Genomic DNA, 14,723 nt, shown 5'->3' with positions numbered 1-14,723 from the left:
CGCCCCAACCGCGCAAAGTTACGGGGGCACTTGGTGGCCGTGGCCGGGTGTGGGGTGGCGATGCTGGCGGCAGCCTCACTTGGATGAGCCACAGCCCTCCCTGCACGTCGTCCCGTCGGTCACAGGTCCTAGCGCGGTCCAAGGCGGCGGGGTCGACACAGCCCGGGCCAACTCGCCACAGCGAGGAAGGTCAAGTTCACCTTTGGGCAGTCGATGGCTAGCACCGCCACAGGGAACTCCAGCCGCCTCCGGACGTCAGCTCAGGACACGGCCGGCTGGCAGGACAGCCGGCGAGCCGGCCAGGCGACGGCTGCCGCTGGGGCCGCCCCCTTCCCGGCATGCCCCACCGCCGGGGCTGCGCAGACGCCGCTCTGCGCCCCGGCTCTCTCGGTGCTCGGCGAGCCCCTCCCTTGCACGGCCGGCCTTTCCCGGCATGCTCCGCGGAGGAAGCGCCCGAGTCGACAATAACAAACGGAGCCGAGCGACGGAGACCGCGACCCTGCCGACCCTCCTTGCTGCCTCCGGCGTCCCCGGCCGTCCGGGCCCCTCGGCTCTGCCCGGCCCCTGCTCCCGCGCCCGCCTCAGAGCCGGGGGGCCTGACTGCGCGCCCTCGCCGCCCGGCCCCTCCCGCTCGCCCGCCGCCGAGTGCCGGGACGCCGACGGTTGTGTCGGTTGGCAGAGCCGAATGGGCGGTTGGTAGCCGCCGCCGAGGACGAGTCGGCGGCGGAAGATGGTGCCGGGGGCCTCGGGCTTTGCTGTTGCCGCCGCTGGCGGAGGAGGAGGCGTTTCCGGGTGAGTGCCGCCTTTCTCATCCCCTGCCCCCATCTGGGCAGCACGGCCGGCGGCAAGCCGGGCCGGGGGCGCCGGGGCTGCAGTCACCTCCTCACTGGCCCGGGCCCCGGCCCATGGCATTTGTGCAAGTTCGCGGACCCCCAGACCCCAGCGCGACGGTCTTTGTGGAGACCAGGCGTCCGCGTCGACCCCCGGGTGCGGGAGGCGTTCTCCGTTGGTCTCGGGTCCCTGCCAGTGCCACCGCCTGTCAGGACCCGGCAGAGGGCGAGGCACGCCCAGAACCCCGGGACGCACCCTTCCTCGCTGTCAGCACTGCAAGGGCTCAACCCTGATGGGCTCAGACTTTGGAAACCGCGGAGTGGAGTTGGCTGAGGCCGGGCGAAGCGCATGGGGTGGGAAGAACCGAGAGACAGTGTCTTTGTCCCGACCCTGGAGTGCGAGGATCGGTGTAAAGTTACTTTTAGGAATGACTCAGCCTCTGTCAGCCCCACTGATAGATTTGGGATGGAGTGTGGATGCGTTTCACAACTGCCTTGGTAGAAACAAAACCCATTAACTGACATGAGAAATGGCAGCTTTTGAGTGGAATACCTCTGTAGTAGTCTTTCCAGCGCCTGGTGGATGTGCCGTGTTTACTGTTTATGGTTTCGTAATCTACTCTTTGCCGTCATGACTCTTTAAAGTGTGCTCATCCCTTGAAGTGGTGCAGGCCTAGGTGTTAAGGAAGACAAACGTGCTCAGTGTTTATAGAGTCACGTTGCTATGAGACATGCAGCTGGACGGGGAGGTTCTCAAGTTTACATAGAGAAGTGATTTGGGCCACATTAAATGTTCCTTTTTTCCCGTTTTTATTTTTGTAATTTTTTGTTGTTGAGAATATACATAGCAAAACATACAACAATTCAACAGTTTCTGTGTGGACAGTTCAGTGACATTGATTACATTCTTCGAGGTGTGCAGCCATTCTCACCCTCCTTTCCTGAGTTTTTAAGTGTGCCTATCTTTCTGACCATGTATTGTGTAGTTTCTCAGTTTTTGTGTGTTGATAGTATTGTGGGACTTACATGATTTACCCAAAGGGTTTAAAGGTCAGCAACTCTAGGAATTTAGGAGACTACTTTTATTTTAAATAGACTTAAATCAGTGTTTTATCGAGAATATTATCATTATATATCATACAGGGTGTCTTAGTCATCTAGTGCTGCTGTAACAGAAAAGTGAATGGTTTTAACAAAGAGAAATTTATTTCCTCACAGTAAAGTAGGCCAAAAGTCCAAATTCAGGGCATCAGCTCCAGGGGAAGACATTGTCTCTCATCAGTGTTCCCTTGGACTAGGAGCTTCTCCATGCAGGGACCCCAGGTCCAAAGAATGTGCTCTGCTCCTGGCACTTTTTTCTTGGTGGTATGAGGTCCCCCTGTCTCTCTGCTGCCTTCTCTCTCTTATATCTCAAGAGATGGCATCAAGACACAGCCCAGTCTCCTAGTTTGAGTCCTGCCTCACTAACACACCTGCCACCCATCCTCCCTCAATAACATCACAGAGGCAGGATTTACAGTATACAGGAAAATCACATCAGATGAAAAAATGGTGGATAATCACCTAGTACCAGGAATCATTGCCCAGCCAAACTGAGACATACGTTTTTGGGGGAGACATGATTCAACCCATGACCCAGGGAACCCTTCCAACTCTGGTCAGATATTACTATCAGAAGGGCGATGCTGATTTATTTACTTATTTGTGATTATTTGATATTTTAAGCGGACCGTTGCTAGATGTTTGGAAATATTTTTGCTTTTAATGTAGCAGTATTCGCAGGACATATTTTCTCAGTATCATTCCTGTCATGTTTTAATGGTCACAGTTGGTTTTAAACCTAGGTAATTTTTGAATAGAGCTAGGACTGCTTTAGGCAAATAACGTTTATGTTGATAAATCTCTGTTAATTGGAGGTTGGATGTAGACTCAGCCATGTTTTTTAACAGCTTTATTGAGATATAGTTTACATACTATACAGTTCACTCATTTAAAGTGTACAGTTCAATGGTTATTAGTATATTGACAGATTAGCGCAACCAACGTGAGTGTCAATTTTACAACATTTTCACCATCTCAAAAAGAAACCCCGTACACTTTGGCTGTCACTCCCTCTATCCCTGCAACCACTAATCTACTTTCTGTCTGTAGATTTCCCTCTTCTGGACATTTCATTTTGGTTTGGTATCAGAGGAAACTCTGGTGGCGTAGTGGTTAAGTGCTACAACTGCCAACCAAAAGGTCGGCAGTTCGAACCCACCAGGCGCTCCTTGGAAACCCTAGGGGCCAGTTCTACTCTGTCTTATAGGGTCACTATGAGCCAGAATTGACTCAACAGCAATGAGGTTTTTTTTGGCTTTGGTATCATAGACTATGTGGTCTTTTGTGACTGGCGTCTTTCAAGGTTCATCCGTATTGTAGCACGGATAAACACTTTATTCCTTTTTATTACTGTATAATATAAATATACTACATTTTGTTTATCCATTGGTCAGTTGATGGATGTTTGGATTGTTTGCACTGTTGGGCAACTATGAATTAAAAAAAAACAATCCCGGTTACCTTTGAGTCGATTCTGACTCATGGTGACCTCATGTTGGTCAGAGCAGAACATGAGGTCCAGAGGATTTTCAGTGGCTGATTTTTTAGGGCACTTCTGGGTAGACTCAAACCTACCATCTTTTTGGTTAGCAAAGAGGGCATCATCCAGGGACTTTGCTGTAAACATTAGTTCACAGATTTTTGTCATTCTCTTGTTCACATACATAGGAGTGGAATGGCAGGATCATATAGTAACTATGTTTAACTGTTCTGGGAACTGGCAGACTGTTTTCCAAAGTCACTGCACTATTTTGCATTGTTATCAGACCACTTTTTTTTTTTCTTTTTCTGAAGTTTAGTTTATTGTTGTCGTTGGGAATATACACAGCAAAACAAAGAAAATACCATTCAACAATTTCTACATGTACAGTTTAGTGACATTGAGTACATTCTTCAAGTTGTACAACCATTCTCACCCTCCTTTTCTGAGTTGTTAATCCCTCATTAACACAAACTGCCCCCTAATCTTTGGAGTTGTCTTTGTCAATTTGATCCCATATCAATAGTTCTTAAAAGAGCATAATGCTCAAGGCAAACATTTTTTACTGGTTAAGCTAAACTATTACTTTGTTTTAAGACTTCAGGGGATTATTTTTTGATTTAAGGTTTAAAGATTCTCTCAGGGCAATAGTTTAAGGGATTTCGTCCAGCCTCCATGGCTCCGGAAAGTCTAGAGTCCATGAGAATTTGAAATTGTCTTCTGCATTTTTCCCCTTATGATCAGGATTCTTCGATGGAGTTTTGAATCAGAAATGTTCAGTAATGGTAGCTGGGCACCATCCAGTTCTTCTAGTGGCAAAGAAAGAGGTTGTTCATGGAGGCAATTAGCTACCCTTCTATTTCCTCCTATTCCTGACTCTCCTTCTTCCTCTGTTGCTCCCTGCGAATAGAGACCAATTGCTGTGCCTTGGATGGTCCCTTACAAGCTTTTAAGACCCCAGGCACTATGCAGGGAACTAGAAGATAGAACAGAAACACTGAACACCTTATTAGGTAAATTAACTGGGATATACCGTGAGACCTCCAAACTAAGGAACCAGATCCCCTGAGGTGTTTGGTTGTATGTAAGCAGGCTCAGCAGCTACTCTTCGCTTTTCCTCTCTCTTTTTTTTTTTTTTTGTCGTTGTCTATCACACAACTTTTGCCAGTTCACCTTTTAACAGGTATACTACTTATGACAGCAATTACAATAATCAGCTGTGTACCCTACTCTTAATCAATGAGATATTTCCATTATTGTTAACCCCCCTTTCCCTCTCACTCCCATCCCTGGTAACCACTATTAAGCTTTGGTCTGTATACATCTGCCTGTTTTCATTTTACATAAGTGACAATATGTGTCTTTTTTTTTTTTTAATTGTGCTTTAAGTGAAAGTTTACAATTCAAGTCAGTTTCTCATGCATAAAAACTTATGAACACATTGTTATGTGACCCTAGTTGCTCTCGCCGTAATGTGACAGCACACTCCTCTCCACCCTGTGTTTCCTGTGTCCATTCACACTGTGCCCCTCTACCTTCTCATCTCGCCTCTGGACAGGAGCTGCCCACTTAGTCTCATGTGTCTACTTGAGCTAAGAAGAAGACTCCTTACCGGTATCATTTTATGTCTAATAGTTCAGTCTGATCTTTGCCTGAAGAATTGGCTTTGGGAATGGTCTTAGCTTTGGTCTAACAGAGTCCGCGGGCTATGTCTTCTGGGGTCCCTACAGTCTCAGACCATTAAGCCAGATCTTTTTACTAGAATTTGAGTTCTGCACCCCACTTTTCACTTGCTCCATCATGGACCCTCTATTGTGTTTCTGGTCAGGGTGGTCATTGATGGTAGCCAGGTACAATCTAGTTCTGGTCTCAGGCTGATAGAATCTCTGGTTTATGTGGCCGTTTTTATCTCTTGGGCTCACATTTACCTTGTGTCTTTGGTGTTCTTCGTTATTCTTTGCTCCAGGTGGCTGGGACCAATTGATGCGTCTTAGATGGCCGCTCGTTAGCGTTTAAGACCCTAGACACCCCTCACCAAAGTGGGATGCAGAACATTTTTTTTTTTTTGTAATTTTTATTGTACTTTAAGTGAAAGTTTACAAACCAAGTCAGTCTCTCGTACAAAAACTTTTATACACCTTGCTGTATACTTCTACTTGCTCTCACTCTAATGAGACAATACACTCCTTCCCTTCACTCTCTATTTTGGTGTCCCTTCAGCCAGCTTCTGCCTCACTCTGACCTCTCATCTCTTCTCCAGACAGGAGCTGCCCACATAGTCTCATGCATCTACTTGATCCAAGGAGCACATTCTTCACCAGTATCATTTTCTATCCCAGTCCAGTCTAATCCCTGCCCGAAGAGTTGGCTTTGCGAATGGTTCCTGTCTTGGGCTAACAGAAGATCTGGGGACCATGACCTCTGGGGTCCTTCTAGTCTCAGTCAGACCATTAAGTCTGGTGTTTTTACCAGAATTTGGGGTCTGCATCCCACTGCTCTCCTGCTCCCTCAGGGGTTCTCTGTTGTCTTCCCTGTCAGGGCAGTCATTGGTTGTAGCTGGGCACCATCTAGTTCTGGTTTCAGGCTGATTTAGTCTCTGGTTTATGTGGCCCTTTCTGTCTCTTGGGCTCGTAATATCCTTGTGTCTTTGGTGTTGTTCATTCTTCTTTGTTCCAGGTGGGTTGAGACCCATTGATGCATTTTAGATGGCAGCTTGCTAACTTTTAAGACCCCAGACTCCTCTGTCCAAAGTGGGATGCAAAATGTTTTCTTAATAGATTTAATTATGCCCTTTAACTTAGATGTCCCCTGAAACCATGGTCTCCAGACCTCTGCCTCTGCTATGCTGGCCTTCTGAGCATTCAGTTTATTCAGGAAACTTCTTTTGGTTTAGTCCAGTTGTGTTGACCTCTCCTGTATTGTGTGTTGTTTTTCGCGTCATATAATATAGTTCTTATCAACTATCTGATTTGTGAAAACCCACTCCCTCCCTCCCTTCCTGCTCTCGTAGCCATCAAAGAATATTTTCTCCTCTGCCTAATCTTTTTCGAGTTCTTATAATAGTGGTCTCATACAATATGTGTCCTTTGGCAGCTGACTAATTTCACTCAGCATGATGCCTTCCAGATATCTCTATGTTATGAAATGTTTCAAGGATTCATCATTGTGTAGTATTCCATTGTGTGAATATACCATAATATATCTATTCATCCATTGATGGGCAACTTGGTTGCTTCCATCTTTTTGCTGTTGTAAACAGTGCTGCAGTGAACATGAGTGTGCATGTATCTGTTTGTGTAAAGGCACTTATTTCTCTAGGATATATTCCAAGGAGTGGGGTCACTGGATGGTACGGTAGTTCTGTTTTTAGCTTTTTAAGGAAGCGTGAAATCGATTTCCAAAGTGGTTGTACCATTTGACATTCCCACCAGCAGTGTCTAAGTGTTCCAGTCTCTCCACAGCCTCTCCAACATTTATTGTATTTTTTGGTTTAGTGCCAGCCTTGTTGGAGTGAGACGGAATCTCATTGTAGTTTTGACTTGCATTTCTCCAATGGCTAGTGATTGTGAGCATTTTCTCATGTACCTGAATGTCTTCTTTAGTGAAGTGCCTATTCGTATCCTTCGCCCATTTTTTAATTGGGTTATTTGTCTTTTTGTAGTTGAGTTTTTGCAGTATCTTGTGGATTTTAGAGATCAGGTGCTGATCAGAAATGTCGTAGCTAAAAACTTTTTCCCAGTCTGTAGGTAATTTTTTTACTCTTTTGGTGAAATCTTTGGATGAGCGTAGGTGTTTGATTTTTAGGAGCTCCCAGTTATCTAGTTTCTCTTAATGTTTTGTATACTGTTTATGCCGTGTTTTAGGGCTTCTAGCATTGTCCCTATTTTTTTCTTCCATGATCTTTATTGTTTTAGATTTTATTTTTAGGTCTTTGATCCATTTTGAGTTAGTTTTTGTGCATGGTCTGAGGTATGGGTCTTGTTTCATTTTTTTGCAGATAGATATCCATTTATGCGAGTGCCATTTGTTAAAGACACTGTCTTCCCCCATTTAACTGACTTTGCGCCTTTGTCAAATATAAGCTGTTCATATGTGGACGGATTTATGTCTGGATTCTCAGTTCTGTTCTGTTGGTCTATGTGTCTGTCGTTGTACCACTCCCAGGCTGTTTTGATTACTGTGGTGGTATAAAAAAATTACTGTGGTGGTATAATAGGTTCTAAAATCTGGTAGTATGAGGTCCCCCACTTTGTCCTTCTTTTTCAGTAATGCTTTATTTATCCAGGGCCTCTTCCCTTTCCATGTGAAGTTGGTGATTTGTTTCTCCATCTCATTAAAAAATGCCATTGGAATTTGGATTGAAATTGCATTGTATCTGTAGATCCCTTTTGGTAGAATAGGCATTTTCACAATGTTGAACCTTCCTGTCCATGAGCAGCGTATGTTTTTCCACATATGTAGGTCTCTTTTAGTTTCTTGCAGTATTGTCTTGTAGTTTTCTTTGTATAGGTCTCTGGTTAGATTTATTCCTAAGTATTTTATCTTCTTGGGGCTTTCGTAAATGGTATGGATTTGGTAATTCCTCTTCTACATTCTCTTTGTCGTTGTAGAAGAATCCAACGGATTTTTGTATGTTTATCTCGTATCCTAATATTTTGCTGAACTCTTCTATTTTTTTTTCTTCTATTAGTTCCAGTAATTTTCTTGTGGATTCTTTAAGATTTTCTGTGTATAAGTCATATCATCTGCAGATAGGGATACTTTTACTTCTTGCCAGTTTGGATGTTGGTATTGGACTTGTCAGATGCCTTTTCCGTCTCAATTAATAAGATCATGTAGTTCTTGTCTTATGAGATGGATTACATTGATTGTTTTTCATATGTTGAACCATCCCTGCATACCTGGTATGAATCATGGTGAATTATTTTTCTGATATGTTGTTGAATTCTATTGGCTAGAATTTGTTGAGGATTTTTGTCTCTAAGTTCAGAGGAAAATTGTTCTAAAATTTTCTTTATTTGTGGTGTCTTTACTGGGTTTTAGTATCAGGGTTATGCTGGTTTCATAGAATGAGTTTGGGAGTATTCCATCCTTTTCTATGCTCTGAAATACCTTTAGCAGTAGCGATGTTAACTCTTCTGTGAAAGTTTAGTAGAATTCTCCAGTGAAGCCATCAAGGTCAGGGCTTCTTTTGTTGGTAGTTTTTTAATTATGTTTTCAATTTCTGCTTTTGTTATAGGTTTGTTTAGTCATTCTACCTCCGTTTGTAGTAGTTTAGGTAGTGGGTTTCTAAGAAATTGGCCTATTTCCTATTTTCAAATTTGTTAGAGTACAGTTTTTCATAGTATTCTGTTAAGTTTCTCTTAATTTCTGATGGTTCTGTTGTTATATTGCCCATCACATTTCTTATTCTGATTGTTTGTTTCCTCTGCTGTTTTCTTTTGTCACTTTAGCCACTGGTTTCTTGATTTTGTTGATCTTTTCAAAGAATCAGCTTTTGATCTTGTTAACTCTGAATTGTTTTTGTATTCTGTATTTCATTTAATTCTGCTCTAATTTTTATTATTTGCTTTCTTCTGGTGCCTGAGGGCTTCTTTTCCTGCTGCCTTTCATTTGTTTGAGTTGTAGGGTTAATTCTTTGATTTTGGCCCTTCTTTTTGGATGTGTGCATTCATCGGTATAAATTGAGCTCTGAGCACTGTTTTTGCTGTGTTCCAAAGGTTCTGGCAGAAAGTCTTTTCATTCTCATTTGATTCTTTTTTTTTTTTTTTTTTTGTTCCATTCTTAATTTCCTCTGTAACCCAGTAGTTTTTGAGCAAGGTGTTCTTCAGTTTCCATGTGTTTGATTTCTTTTTCCTTGCTTTTTCTGTTTTCAATTTCTACTTTTTACCTTTATGGTTAGAAAAGATGCTTTTTAGTATTTCAGTGTTTTGGATTCTTTGAAGGCTTGCTTTGTGGCCTAATATGTGGTCTGTTGTGGAGAATATTGTTCTATGTGTGTTGGAAAAGAAAGGATACTTGGCTGCTCAAGTTGGTTAATTGTGGCATTTAAATCTTCCATGTCTTCATTGGGAAACTATGGTGGCGTAGTGGTTAAGTGCTATGGCTGCTAACTGAAGGGTTGGCAGTTCGAATCCGCCAGGCGCTCCTTGGAAACTATGGGGCAGTTCTACTCTGTCCTGTAGGGTCGCTATGAATTGAAATAGACTCGACGGCACTGGGTTTGGTTTTGGTTTGGTATGTGTTTATTGAGCTTCTTTTTGGATGTTCTGTCTTGCCCCAAAAGTGTGTTTGAAGGTTTCCTACTGTTATTGTGGAGCTGTTTGTTTCTCTTTTCAGTGCTATTAGAGTTTGTTTTATGTATTTTGGAGCCCTGTCATTGGGTGCATAAATATTTATTATGATTATGTCCCCCCGGTATATTGACTCTTTGATTGTTATATAGTATTCTTCCTTATCCTTTCAAGTGGATTTAATTTTAAAGTCTATTTTGCCAGAAATTATTATTGCCACTCCTGCTCTTTTTTGATAGTTGTTTGCTTGATGTATTTTTTCCATCCTTTGAGTTTTAGTTTGTGTCTTTAAGCCTTAGGCATGTCTCTTGTAGGCATCACATGGATGGATCGTGTTTTTTTAATCCATTCTGTCACTCTGTCTCTTTTTTGGTGCGTTTAGTCTATTTATATTCGGCATAATTATTGATAGTTATGAGTTTAGTGCTGTCATTTTGGTATCTTTTTTTGTGTTTTGCTGAGTTTTTTTGTTCCGCTTAATTTTCTGCTCCGAGTCATTTTTCTTTCTATATTTTCTTTTCCTCTTTTACCTTGTTGTTGATTTTGTATTTGCTGAGTCTGTTTTTTTTTATTTTTTATTTTGATGTGTAGGATTGTTTCCTCTGTGGTTACCCTAATATTTACCCCAATTTTTCTAAGTTTAAACTAGTCTTTTATTTTTTTGTATTGCTTTGACATCCTCTCCTTATGAAAGATCTGTGACTGCGTTTTTTAGTTCCTCTTTTTTGTTTTAATGTTGTCATCTTTTATAAAATGACGTCTCTGTTTCCCTGTTCCGAGCGTTTTAGCTTTGATTTATTTTTGTGATTTCCCTGTGTGGGTTGGCATCTGGTTACTGTGTCCTGTCTTCTGGTTTTGGGTTGTTATCTGATGTTACTGGCTTTCTAGCCAGAGGACTCTGTGTAGTATTTCTTGTAATTTTGGTTTGTTTTTTGCAAATTTTCTAAACTTCTGTTTGTCTGGAATTGTCTTAATTTCACCGTCATATTTTAGAGACAGCTTTGTTGGACGTATGAGTCTTGGCTGACAATTTTTTCCCTCAAGGCTTTATGTAGGTCACCCCATTGTCTTCTTGCCTGCATGGTTTCTGCTGAGTAACCTGAGCTTAGTCTTATTGACCCTCCTTTGTAGATGACTTTTTGTTTATCCCTAGCTGCTCATAAAATTCTCACTTTATCTTTGATTTTGACAAATTTGATTCTAATATGCCTTGGTGACTCTTTTGGGATCTACCTTGTGTGGGGTTCGATGAGCATCTTGGATAGATATCTTCTCATCTTTTATGATATCAGAAAGCTTTCTACCAACAAATCTTCAACAGTCTCTCAGTTTTCTGCTGTCTCCCCATATTCTGGTGCTGCAGCCACTCGTAGGTTATTCCTCTTGGTAGAGTCCCACATAATTCTTAGGGTTTCTTAATTTTTTTAAACATCCTTCTTTCTGTTGATTTTTCCTCAAATATGTTAGTGTCAGTTGCTTTATATTCAGCCTCACTAACTCTGAGTTCCATTTCCTCAATTCTGCTCCTTTGACTTTCTATTTATTGAGTTGCCTAATTCTGAAGTTTTATTGTTAAACTTCCGGATTTCTGTTTGCTGTCTCTTTATGGATTTTTGCAGCCTTTTGAATTTGCCATTATGTTCCTCTCTAATGTTCTTAAGTTCCTCTGTTGCTTTGTCTGTGTGCTGCTTGACTTGTTCTGCATTTTGCCTGATGTCCTTCCTGATCTCTTGAAGAGTTCTTATATTGATCTTTTGTATTCTACCTTCGGTACTTCCAGGAAGTTCTCCTCATCCAAAAGATTTCTTGATTCTTTGTTTTAGAAGCTTTCTGAAGTCATCATGGTCTGTCTCTTTATGTGACTTAATATTGACTGTTGTCTCCGAGCCATCAGCAAGTTATTGTATTTACCTATTTTATGTTTGCGCTTACTGTGTCCTAGCTTCTTATTTTGATACGCCCAAATAGGCTGCTTGAGTGATCTAGCTTGATTATTGGTACCTTTGAGGCTCTCCTGTCCTGTCAGCAGGTGGTTAGAGTTGGTACTAGGTATGCAAGCCCAGGAGTCCATTTACTTTTCTTGTATGTTTTCAGCTCACGTGTCCAGGTAGTTGGTTACGAAGTGTGTGGTTCAGGCTCTCACCTGCAGTCCTAGATGAGCAGGGGTGATTGGTGTAGGCACAGGTATCTGGCTGCAATAGGGGGTCACCTGCTGAGCAAGGCAGGGAGCTGACAACCGTCCCTGATTATCTGTGAGGAAAGCATGTCCCTGTCCCCTGGAGCACGTAGGTAGGTGGGTTTTGCATCCGGACTATGGGCACCCAGTGCTGTTGGCTGTAAGGACTGGGAGGCACCACTTATTCTTGGTCCCCTGTCACAGGTGGCTAGGTGACATGGGTGGGGTCACCAGTCCTTAGGCCCTTGATTTGGGTAGGTGAGGATTATGCTTATTAGGCAGAGTGATGTCAGACGTCATGAACATGCCTCTCCACCATATAGGTGAAACAGTTGAAGCTCGCCTTCAGGTATATACCCTGTTGTACTGTGCTAACGAGGGCCTACACTGTTGAAATGGCCCACACAGGTCTGTTCAAGGGTAAAAGGTATTCAGAGTCTGTGGACCCCTTATGCCTGTGGCTAAGCAAAGGAGCTGTTTCTGCCCTGAGTTCCTGGCTTAGGGGAGCTGGCAGATTATTTTTAATTTGTTCCCTCTCCAAGGCTGGGAGAATGGCTCAGGGCATGCGCAGTTTCTACTTCCGGCCCAGGGAACTGCTGTCTCTGAAGCCAGGTCGGGGAGGAGTCAGGTAAATAGGAGAGAGGTTTTTTCCAAAGGGGTGCTTTTTGATTCACCCGGTAGGTTAGACGCATGTACTTATCTTTTGCCAATTGAACACTGCTTTTCACTGATCCTGGAGGTGCGAGTAGACTATCCACCGCTCGATTGCTCCCAATGTGGAAAATGTGCCCTGAACGCCACTGCGTTCCCCACCTCTGGCCCCAGCCCAGCCGATCCGGGCCTGCAGGTTGCTGGTTCCTGCCAGGTCAGGTCTGGTAACTCCTTGCTGCTTCTGAACCGTCTCTCTGTCCCCGTGCTGTTCAGTTCAGCCTGATTCCTCAGCTTTGCTTTTGATGTTCAGGGCTCCTAGATTGTCCTATATAAGCGACTGTTTTTTGGGGTCTTTGTTATAGGAGGGACAACAGGAAGTGTCTGACTACTCTGCCATCTTGGCCCCCTTATTTGTCCTTTTCTGATTGACTTATTTCACTCAGCATAATGTGTTTTGGGTCTCTCCATGTTGTAGCATGTATCAAGTCTTAATTTCTCCTAATGGCTGAGTAGAATTCCGTTGTATGTGTATCTGTTCATCTGTAGATGTGCATTTAGGTCGTTTCCACCTTTTGGCTCTTGTGAATAGTTCTGCATTGAACATCAGTGTACAATCCTCTGTTTGAGTCTCTGCTTTCAAGCCCTTTGGGTATATTCCTAGGAATGGGATTTTCTGGGTCATGGTAGTGTAGTGGTTGAGAGCTACAGTTGCTAACCAAAAGGTTGGCAGTTCAGATCTGCCAGTCACTCCTTGGAAATCCTAAGGGGCAGTTCTGCTCTGTTCTGTAGGGTCGCTGCGAGTAGGAATGCACTTGAGGGTGATGAGTTTTATGGTAGTTCTGTTTTTAGTTTTTTGAGGAGCTGCGACACTGTTCTCCACAACAGTGCTACCATTTTTCATTCCCACCGGCAATGATAAGAATCCCAGTTTCCCTACATCTGCAACATTTTTTTCTTTTTTTTTTTTAAATCTTAGTTATCCCAGTCTGAGTGAGATGGTATCTCGTTGTGGTTTTGATGTCCACCTCTGATGGGGAAATGATGAAGAGCATCTGTTCATGCGTTTGTTGGCCATTTAAACATCCACTTTGGTGAAGTGTCTCTTCAAGTCCTTTGCTCATTTTATGCTTGGGGTTATTTTTTTTTGTCGTTTGTCAAAGTTTTATGTATATTTTGGTTATTAGATTCTTACCGGATATATGGTTTCTGAAGGTATTCTCCCAGTTGGTGGCTCGTCTTTTCACTTTTTTGTTAAAGTCCTTTGATGAACAGATTTTTTAGTTTTTCTGAGGTGCTGTTTATTTTTTCGTCTTTCACTGTTTGTGCTTTTGTTATTATATCAGATAACGCATTGTACGGACCACTTTTTTTTCCTCCTGCCTCTTTTTTTTTTAATTTTGCTTTAGGTGAAAGTTTACAGCTCAAGTTAATACCTCATACAAAAATTTACACGCATATTGTTACGTGACATTAGTTGCAATCCCCACAACGTGACAGCACACTCCATCTTTCCACTCCGGGTTTCTTGTGTCCATTCAAGCAGTTCTTGTCCCTTCCTGCTTTCTCATTCTGCCTCTGGACAGGAACCACCCATTTCGTCCCGTATATCCGTTTGAGCTAAAGCACCCTCCTTCCAAGTATAATTTTTTGTTATAAGAGTGGGCTTCGGGAATGGTTTTAGTTCTGGCTTAAGAGAGCATGCCCTAGTTTTGGGAGTTCCTCCCCTCTCTGTCAGACTGTTAAGCCCGGTCTTTTTACTTGCATTTGGGTTCTGCTCTGCACTTATCTCTTGCTCCATCTGGGAGTCTCTGTTGTGTTCCCTGTTAGGGCAGTCATGGATGGTAGCCAGGCACCACCTAGTTCTTCTGGGCAGACCACTTTTTAAAAGTAAATGTATTTACGGTCTGTTTTGATTCTTTCACATTAGTTAGTTAGGATTATTTATGAATCTAATTCTTTGTAGGCCCTGGTGGAGCAGTGGTTAAAGCACTCAGCTCCTAACCAAAAAGGTCTGCAGTTTGAAACCACTAGCCACTCTGTGGGAGAAAGATGTGGCAGCCTGTAAAGATTTATGGCCTTGGAAACCCTATGGGGCAGTTCTGCTCCATCCTGTAGGTCTCTGTGAGTCAGAATTGACTTGATGGCAATGGATTTGGGTTTTTTTGTTTGTTTGTTTTAATCCTTTATGTATT

The 14,723-nt window shown here is 42.9% G+C and overlaps 1 protein-coding gene across 4 annotated transcripts in view; it reads left to right on the top strand.

Annotated features, from left to right (window-relative positions):
• The first annotated feature begins 610 nt into the window (after nt 1-610).
• The window catches only part of RB1CC1 (RB1 inducible coiled-coil 1), a 135,526-nt gene continuing 121,413 nt past the window's right edge, over nt 611-14,723 (top strand). For 3 of the 4 annotated variants that reach the window (XM_010599545.3, XM_010599544.3, XM_023538868.2), the window contains exon 1: nt 611-792. The gene's annotated coding sequence lies outside the window, so the exon portion shown is untranslated. The remainder of the gene's footprint in view (nt 793-14,723) is intronic. The other variant, XM_010599543.3, reaches the window with a different exon arrangement.

Source organism: Loxodonta africana, chromosome 18 (genome assembly GCF_030014295.1).
Source record: "Loxodonta africana isolate mLoxAfr1 chromosome 18, mLoxAfr1.hap2, whole genome shotgun sequence".
NCBI lineage: Eukaryota > Metazoa > Chordata > Mammalia > Proboscidea > Elephantidae > Loxodonta > Loxodonta africana.
This window is presented reverse-complemented; position numbering and strand designations above follow the sequence as displayed.